The following is a 10,279-nucleotide window of genomic DNA, read 5'->3' as shown; positions in this document are numbered from 1 at the left end:
GCAAGTGGAGGGCAGAGGTAATTTCCTCACGCACAGTCTCTTGGATAGTCGTGGCCAACTCTTTCTGTTGTCTGGTGTTGAGAGCAGCCATGTTCCTTCCCACAGACAGATTACGCGGAGCTACAGTGAACCTCACCTTAACATTGGGCTATGCGTTGACAATTATTTGAAAAGAAGTCCGTTCATTTCAAATATAGCCACGCATTCCAGAACCCAACCAGGATGTTCTAGAATGTTCTTCAAACTGAACTCAGGATTTTGAGAGACCGAGTCTGGATTAAACCCTAGGTATCATTCAGGTTTGTTTTAGGTCTTCAGTTTAGTATTTAACTAAATGCTCTATTTATTTGTCTTTGGCAGGAGAGAGACAAGACTCTCACTCTGACAGTGAAAAGTGTCTTCCAGAAGAACCAGAGACGTCCAAACCAGCAAGACGACGCCACTCTTCCCAGTGTGGAAAGAGTTTGACCAAGTTAGGGAGCCTTAAAAACCACAAGATTACACACACAGGAGAAAAGCCCTACCAATGTTCCCAGTGTGGAAAGAGTTTTACAAGGTTTTGGAACCTAAAAGAACATGTGAGGACACACACGGGGGAAAAGCCTCATCACTGCTCCCAGTGTGGAAAGAGTTTTATCCGGTTAAGCCACCTGAAAGAACACAAGAGAACGCACACAGGGGAGAAGTCTTATTACTGCTCCCAATGTGGAAAAGGTTTTATCCAGTTAAGGAAATTGAAAATGCATGAAATGACGCATACAGGGGAGAAGCCCTACCACTGCTCCCAGTGTGAAAATAGATATGTTTCATCAGGAGCCCTGAAGTCACATAAGAGAACACACACAGGGGAGAAGCCATACCTCTGTTGCCAGTGTGGCAAGAGTTTTAGCTGGCCAGGGCAACTGAAAGAGCACGAGAGGACACACACAGGAGTGAAGCCTTACTATTGCTCCCTGTGTGGAAAGAGTTTTACCCATTTAGGGAACTTAAAAAGGCATAAAAGATCACACGCTGTAGAGAAGCCGTATCAATGCTCCCAGTGTGAAAACGTGTTTTTATCACCATGGGACCTGAAAAAACATGAGAGAACACACTCTGTAGAGAGGCCTTTCAAATGCTCTCAGTGTGGAAAGAGATTTATTCAGCGTTGTCACTTGAAAGCGCATGAAAAAATACACACAGGCGAAAAACCATTGTGCTCTCATTGTGGAAAGAGTTTTACCCAGTTAGGGAGCCTAAAAGAGCACGAGAGGACGCACACGGGAGAGAAGCCGTACCACTGTTCCCGGTGTGGAAAGAGTTTTACCCGGTTATGGTGCCTGAAAGCACATGAGAGAATGAAGAAGCTGTGTTCTGACTTAAGTTTTTGACTGAGAATTTTGTGTTTTTGTTCATGTCACGTAAAATCAACTTGGTTCGATGATAGAATCCTTAGTTGCTGCCTACTTTTTAAAAAAACTTCTAAATTAATGATACTCATTGATTCTTGATGAACATAACTTATAAAATGCCTCATGAGCTTAGTTCAACTGTCCAACTCAGATTCCAAAATACAGGCTTGATTTGCACCAATGTTTTGTAAACAATGTAAATGTAAACACACATTGTATGAGCCTCAAAACATATTATAGTTTAAACTATCATTTTCGGGGCAAACTAAAGATTCTAGCTTTAAAGGTCCAATGCAGCCTGTTTTTAAAAACATCTCGATATCAAATAATTTCTGGGTAATAATTAGGTACCTTACTGTAATGTTTAGGTACGTTCCTGTAATATTTAGGTACCTTACTGTAATATTTAGGTACCTTACTGTAATGTTTTTCAATTTCAAATGGTCAAAACCAAAATAACTTCTTAGCAAAGAGCAATTTCTCAAGCAATAATTTTGATGATACTGAGTGGGGAGGGAACAACTGAACTAGCTCTTATGGACAGAGAGGTTTTTCATATTGATTTGATAACTAATTACCTGCCTGATGAGGATTTCAAGAACGCCAACGTGTCATCCTTCCAAAACTGGCTGAAATTTCAGGCGGTCTTTTGAAACAGCTCTTATACTGCAAGGACATGATCATCATTTCCACAGTATTATTCCAACCTCAGTGTGGACATATTTATAAAAACACGTGTTTCTGACTCTGCACTGGGCCTTTTAAAAACACCTATTCAACAATACATGTGTTAAGTCTTTTTTATCTAAAGACATGACTTGAAAAAATGAAGTATGGCAGTTTTAATAGCGAGCGCGACAGTTTCAATGTGTACGCTCTCTGTGATTCAATGGTCCTTTTCAAACTCTGGCTCTGGGTTTTCTATGTGTGTGTCTGTGTGACTGAGTGGACCTCATTCCTCAAGCACTACAAATCATCTATTGTTTACATTTGAGTTTCGTATGTATCTTAGTGTGGCTTTAAGGGAATATTTGGTCACATCTACATGTAAATAAAAAATATTAAAAATCCCTATTCCAACAGTATTTATTCATAATGTACATAATAATATTGAGAGGGGTGTACTGCAAGGCAGGATCAATAAGGACTAGCCATCTTAACTTTGATAAAGAACCAGAAATAACTATGACAATTCTGGCTCATTAGGAAATCTAAACTTGGTTATTGAGTCAATCAGACCATTTTTTTTTAAAAAGCTTCTAAAAATATCAAATAACAACCTAAGCACCAGGTGAGGCTAACTCACTGATCCTGCTTTGTTGGATACGTCTTCCTGTCCAATTCTCTCTGCATCCTGTGCCCCTGGGCGGTCTGCGGCTCTCTTCAAAACTGTCTTTGTTGGATACGTCTTCCTGTCCAATTCTCTCTGCATCCTGTGCCCCTGGGCGGTCTGCGGCTCTCTTCAAAACTGTCTTTGTTGGACACGTCTTCCTGTCCAATTCTCTCTGCATCCTGTGCCCCTGGGCGGTCTGCGGCTCTCTTCAAAACTGTCTTTGTTGGACACGTCTTCCTGTCCAATTCTCTCTGCATCCTGTGCCCCTGGGCGGTCTGCGGCTCTCTTCAAAACTGTCTTTGTTGGACACGTCTTCCTGTCCAATTCTCTCTGCATCCTGTGCCCCTGGGCGGTCTGCGGCTCTCTTCAAAACTGTCTTTGTTGGACACGTCTTCCGGTCCAATTCTCTCTGCATCCTGTGCCCCTGGGCGGTCTGCGGCTCTCTTCAAAACTCAAATCCTACAGGAGAAAACTAAAGTGCACACGGCTGTTACTAGGATTGTATTGTACTATTCACTACATGGGCTTCTATGTATAACCAGTAATGATTGTCATGCAGAAGAGTTGAGTATAACACTTCTACAATCCATACACAACATCTTCATAGCCATAGAACCAAGGGGCCATCCCAGTAATGTCATTAGGTAACTAGTATTAGAACTAGTATAGAACCATCCCAGTAATGTTATTAGGTAACTAGTATAGAACCCTCCCAGTAATGTCATTAGGTAACTAGTATAGAACCATCCCAGTAATGTCATTAGGTAACTAGTATAGAACCATCCCAGTAATGTCATTAGGTAACTAGTATTAGAACTAGTATAGAACCATCCCAGTACTGTTATTAGGTAACTAGTATAGAACCATCCCAGTAATGTTATTAGGTAACTAGTATAGAACCATCCCAGAAATGTTATTATGTAACTAGTATAGAACCATCCCAGTAATGTCATTAGGTAACTAGTATTAGAACTAGTATAGAACCATCCCAGTACTGTTATTAGGTAACTAGTATAGAACCATCCCAGTACTGTCATTAGGTAACTAGTATAGAACCATCCCAGTAATGTTATTAGGTAACTAGTATAGAACCATCCCAGTAATGTTATTAGGTAACTAGTATAGAACCATCCCAGTAATGTTATTAGGTAACTAGTATAGAATCATCCCAGTAATGTTATTAGGTAACTAGTATAGAACCATCCCAGTACTGTTATTAGGTAACTAGTATAGAACCATCCCAGTAATGTTATTAGGTAACTAGTATAGAACCATCCCAGTAATGTCATTAGGTAACTAGTATAGAACCATCCCAGTAATGTCATTAGATAGCTTAGTATAGAACCATCCCAGTAATGTTATTAGGTAACTAGTATAGAATCATCCCAGTAATGTTATTAGGTAACTAGTATAGAACCATCCCAGTACTGTTATTAGGTAACTAGTATAGAACCATCCCAGTAATGTCATTAGATAGCTTTGTATAGCTAGGAGTCAGAAGGGCAAAGGATTGAAAAGCATGCCAAGGTTATTTTCTATGAATGCAGAGCTATGATAGTCGAAATGTGTTATTTCACACTGCATGATAGCTAATGTACTAAAGCTATCGTCATATTGCTATCTTGTACCAGGCAGGGAAATTCACGGTAGCTATTGTGAATCGTGGAGTTAAGTGAACTAGCTAGCTACCTCGACGTTGTTAACATTAGCTACCCTTCTGGCCGACAACGTGAATATTGTCTTATTACAATATAACTATGAGAATTACAATGTATTTTGTTACGTTAGAGCTTGATATTCTAAAATTGATTAAATTGTTTTTCCCCCCCTCATCAATCTACACACAATACCCCATAATGACATCACAATACCCCATAATGACATCCCAATACCCCATAATGACAAAGCAAAAACAGATGTTTAGAAAATGTTGCAAATGTATAAAAAAAATGTACTATTACATTTACATAAGTATTCAGACCCTTTACTCAGTACATTGTTGAAGCACCTTTGTGGGCGATTACAGCCTTCTTGGGTATGACGCTACAAGCTTGGCACACCTGTATTTGGGGAGTTTCTCCCATTCTTCTGCAGATCCTCTCAAGCTCTGTGTCAGGTATGTTGTATGGGCAGCTTCGCTGCACAGCTATTTTCAGGTCTCTGCAGAGATGTTCGATCGAGTTCACCTCCGTCTGAGGTCCTGACCACTATGGAGCAGGTTTTCGTCAAGGATGTCTCTGTACTTTGCGCCGTTCATCATTCCCTCGATCCTGACTAGTCTCTCAGTTTCTGCCTCTGAACAACATCTGCATTGCATGATGCTGCCACCACCATGCTTAACCGTAGGGATGGTGCCACCACCATGCTTCACCGTAGGGATGGTGCCACCACCATGCTTCACCGTAGGGATGGTGCCACCACCATGCTTCACCGTAGTGATTGTGCCACCACCATGCTTCACCGTAGGGATGGTGCCACCACCATGCTTCACCGTAGTGATGGTGCCACCACCATGCTTCACCGTAGGGATGGTGCCACCACCATGCTTCACTGTAGGGATGGTGCCATAGGATTGCGTCGGGGAACCAGTCTCGGAGCTCTATTGACAATTCCTTCGACCTCATGGCTTGGTTTTTGCTCTGACATGCACTGTCAACTGTGGGACCTTATAAAGACTGATGTGTGCCTTCCCAAATCATGTCCAATCAATTTAATTTACCACAGGTGGACTCCAAGTTGTAGAAACGTTTCAAGGACGATCAATGGAAACAGGATGCACCTGAGCTCAATTTCGAGTCTCATAACAATGGGTCTGAATACTTATGTAAATAGTGTTGTTTTTTTCAATACATTTGCAAAAAGAATTGAAAAATCTGTTTTTGCTTTCATTACCACAAAGTTATTTGAGTACTCGAACATTTTACTTTGTATTTTAACATTGACTGGCTGGCTAAAGCTCGCAATATGCTATGGTAGCTACTAGCTAGCTGGCTAACATTAGCTGGGCTCGATGGTATTATCCTCCCTGAACCTTGTTCTCCAGGTGAGACACACCCAGCATGTCAGCGTTAGCTAGCTAGCTACTTGAGTCAACACACTATGAGTAACGTTTACCCCTTTTCAATGTAACTAAACGCTAGCAAACGTATTAATGTTACCAAACACTGTTATTGCTAGCTGGATAACACAAACACTAGCTAGGTAACTAGCTATATGCCTAAACTATAGAAATCACGATGATGATAACTAGGGGGTCATGTATAGTGTCTATGCCAAAATTGTCATACATTCTTCTTCTCTACCACAGATTCCCATAAAGTCTCAGATTCCAGGATGGGGAAAAGGTTTACGAGAAAGAAACAGATGGAGATGGAATTAGACAGAGATGTCGGTTTCTATTATTACTTGTCATGTTAAAAAGGGAAGAATAATAATATTACATTTTTCTAAATGAGCTATCTAGACTACTCACTGTACTATAGGCTACAGATGTTTCTAAATGAGCTATCTAGACTACTCACCGTACTATAGGCTACAGATGTTTCTAAATGAGCTATCTAGACTACTCACCGTACTATAGGCTACAGATGTTTCTAAATGAGCTATCTAGGCTACTCACTGTACTATAGGCTACAGATGTTTCTAAACGAGCTATCTAGACTAAGACTACTCACTGTACTATAGGCTACAGATGTTTCTAAATTAGCTATCTAGACTACTCACTGTACTACAGGCTACAGGTGTTTCTAAATGAGCTATCTAGACTACTCACCGTACTACAGGCTACAGGTGTTTCTAAATGAGCTATCTAGACTACTCACTGTACTACAGATGTTTCTAAATGAGCTATCTAGACTACTCACCGTACTACAGGCTACAGGTGTTTCTAAATGAGCTATCTAGACTACTCACTGTACTACAGATGTTTCTAAATGAGCTATCTAGACTACTCACCGTACTACAGGCTACATATGTTTCTAAAGGAGCTATCTAGACTACTCACCGTACTATAGGCTACAGATTTGAGTCACCACTAAAATAGTTATTAATGTTATTGAGTAGGCCTACATCTTTGTTTAATCTAACAATAAAACTCCTTATTATTTTGTAAGAAATGTAAAGGCTTTTTACAATAAATTTGACTGAAGTAGAAGCTCATCTTTTATTCTCATATTTATTGTCTGCAGTTGTCTTGATGTCCTTTTCTTGATGTCCTTTGTATGTTTGATGATATGTTTGAACACACACAGAGCAGAAAACAACATTTCCCCATTGGGATGAAAAAAAGTAATTATCTTATCTTGTGATGAGGAAAGTATTGGCTGTAAGGGGTTAGAGAAAATGTATTTTCTCATTTTGATATTATTATTATTATTTGCCAGAATAAATGTCGTGAATAACTGCTTTACCAACTCCAGTCAGCAGATGGCGATGTGAGTCTTTCAGTTGATTTTTTGTTGTTGTACATCATCCAGTGGACGGGACTCTACCTAAAAACAAAATGGCTACTAAGTCAGCCACCTCGGTAGCTTACTAGCCAACAATAAACTGATGCATTGAAACTCCTTTGATAATTTGTAAATTAATCTGGTTTTTAACACAATTTAAACGTAATATGCTTGTTAAATGTACTACATTGTTAAGAGTGATACTGAGCTAAGACTAGACTAGGCTAGTCACTAATGCTAGCTAGCATCCCTGACCATGAGCTCGCTAAACTACTCCCCCTCTGCTAAAGAAGCTCTGGGGCTGAACATTATCGTGGAAGAAGAGGAGGATATCACAGTGAAAGGAGAGAAAGAAGATTTCAGAATTAAAAAGGAGGATGTTACAGTGAAAGAAGAGAAAGGACCGTTTGGAGTGGAAGAGGGAATAGAGTATGTAACAGTGGAAGAGGAGAAGGTAGAAGCTTTCAGAATTAAAGAGGAGGAAGTTACAGTGAAAGAAGAGAAAGAACCGTTTGGAGTGGAAGAGGGGGTAGAGCATGTCACAGTGGAAGAGGAGGAGGTAGAAGCTTTCAAAATGGAAGAGGAGGCTCCCTCAATAAAAAAGGAGGACATTTTGGGAGTGAAAGAAAGGGAAGAAATTGGGGAGGAGACTGAAGACCTGATTAACACCAGTGAGTATGGTCTTTGAAACGGGGGCGCAAACTCAGGCAGTTGTTGAACCAATGTGTGGTTTTTAAAGGGGCATTCTAATGAAGTACTACACATGAATATGTTGTTCAGTACTGTAGGAAATATTAAAGGATTATCTGTGATTGGTACATGCATTTTTTTTACTTTAAATGAATGATATGATATAATATTCTTTATTGTCCATTTTACATGGAAATTCATTTAGGTACACAAACACAATACACTAGAAAACATTCAGTATGGAAAACTGGAAAGTTAGTACACAAGTCACACGTTTCTTTGGCCCTGCATTGGGCCTTCTTCTGTCCTACTGTTCAGCAGCCTGATGGGCCTTTACCTGTCCTAATGTTCAGCAGCCTGATGGGCCTTTACCTGTCCCACTGTTCAGCAGCCTGATGGGCCTCTCTCTGTCCTACTGTTCAGCAGCCTGATGGGCCTCTCTCTGTCCTACTGTTCAGCAGCCTGATGGGCCTCTCTCTGTCCCACTGTTCAGCAGCCTGATGGGCCTCTCTCTGTCCTACTGTCCAGCAGCCTGATGGGCCTCTCTCTGTCCCACTGTTCAGCAGCCTGATGGGCCCTCATCGGTCCCACTGTTCAGCAGCCTGATGGGCCTCTCTCTGTCCTACTGTTCAGCAGCCTGATGGGCCCTCATCTGTCCCACTGTTCAGCAGCCTGATGGGCCTCTCTCTGTCTTACTGTTCAGCAGCCTGATGGGCCCACATCTGTCCCACTGTTCAGCAGCCTGATGGGCCCTCATCTGTCCCACTGTTCAGCAGCCTGATGAGCCCTCATCTGTCTTACTGTTCAGCAGCCTGATGGGCACTCATCTGTCCCACTGTTCAGCAGCCTGATGGGCCCTCATCTGTCCCACTGTTCAGCAGCCTGATGGGCCCTCATCTGTCCTACTGTTCAGCAGCCTGATCGGCCCTCATCTGTCCCACTGTTCAGCAGCCTGATGGGCCCTCATCTGTCCTACTGTTCAGCAGCCTGATGGGCCCTCATCTGTCCTACTGTTCAGCAGCCAAATGGCTGCCAGATTGAAACTTGCACTGCTCCTATTCTTGCTGAACAGTGGGACCTTATATCTCCTTCAGTAGGTCAGCAGCTCAAAATCTAGGAAAAGGTTCTGTGTGGGGTCCTCTGATGTGCTTGGCCTTTGTCCCATGTATCATCGAGGCCCTGAAGCCCCCCGACACAGAGGAAGGGACGTTGTGTTGTTGAACTTGACATACAGGAAGTCCAGCACCCACAAGGTACTGCTGGGGGGTGTTAGTCACAGACAAGGTGAGGCTGAATGCAGTTAAAAGCAGAGAACAAGTCTAGGATGAGGATGTGCACATACCTAGACATAGATTCTTGGAGAATATAACTTATAAAAGTTAGTAGAAGAGAAGAAAGGATCAGATTTGACTCACCAAAGTAAATGCTGTAGTTTATTTTGAACAAATAAAGTAGATCTTCCCACTGGTATCTGTTACCAGGACAACCAGCAGAGCTCTGTTTGTTGACAGGAAGATAGACTGGTATATTTCCACCACGGTAGAACAGAGTTCTGTTAGTTATTCTACATTGTAGAATAATAGCAAAGACATCAAAACTATGAAATAACACGTGGAATCATGTAGTAACCTAAAAACTGTTAATCAAATGAAAATATCTTTTGAGATTCTTCAAAGTAGCCAGCCTTTGCCCTGATGACAGTTTTGCATTCTCTCAACCAGCTTCATGAGGTAGTCACCGGGAATGCTTTTCTTGAAGGAGTTCCCACGTGCTGAGCACTTCTTGGCTGCTTTTCCTTCACTCTGCGGTCCATACCATTTCAATTGGGTAAAAGTCGGGTCATCTAGTTCCGCTAGGCACAAACCAAATGGGATGGGCGTGTCACTGCAGAATACTGTGGTAGCCATGCTGGTTAAGTGTGCCTTGAATTGTAAATAAATCAGTGTCACCAGCGAAGAACCCACACACCACCTCCATGCTTTACGGTGAGAACTACACATGCAGAGATCATCCTTTCACCTACTCTGCGTCTCACAGTGGTTGGAATCAAAAAAAAACAAACATTTGGACTGATCAGACCAAAGGACAGATTTCCACCGGTCAAATGTCCATTGCTCGTGTTTCTTGGCCCAAGCAAGTCTCTTCTTATTATTGGTGTCCTTTAGTAGTGGTTTATTTGCAGTGATCCATGCATGTCTCCTCTGAACAGTTGATGTTGAGATGTGTCTGTTACTTGAACTCTGTGAAACATGTATTTGGACTTCAATCGGAGGCTGGTAACTCTAATGAACTTATCCTCTGCAGTAGAGGTAACTCTAATGAACTTATCCTCTGCAGTAGAGGTAACTCTAATGAACTTATCCTCTGCAGTAGAGGTAACTCTAATGAACTTATCCTCTGCAGTAGAGGTAACTAAT

Source organism: Oncorhynchus clarkii, unplaced genomic scaffold (genome assembly GCF_045791955.1).
Source record: "Oncorhynchus clarkii lewisi isolate Uvic-CL-2024 unplaced genomic scaffold, UVic_Ocla_1.0 unplaced_contig_7010_pilon_pilon, whole genome shotgun sequence".
Taxonomy (NCBI): domain Eukaryota; kingdom Metazoa; phylum Chordata; class Actinopteri; order Salmoniformes; family Salmonidae; genus Oncorhynchus; species Oncorhynchus clarkii.
This window is presented reverse-complemented; position numbering follows the sequence as displayed.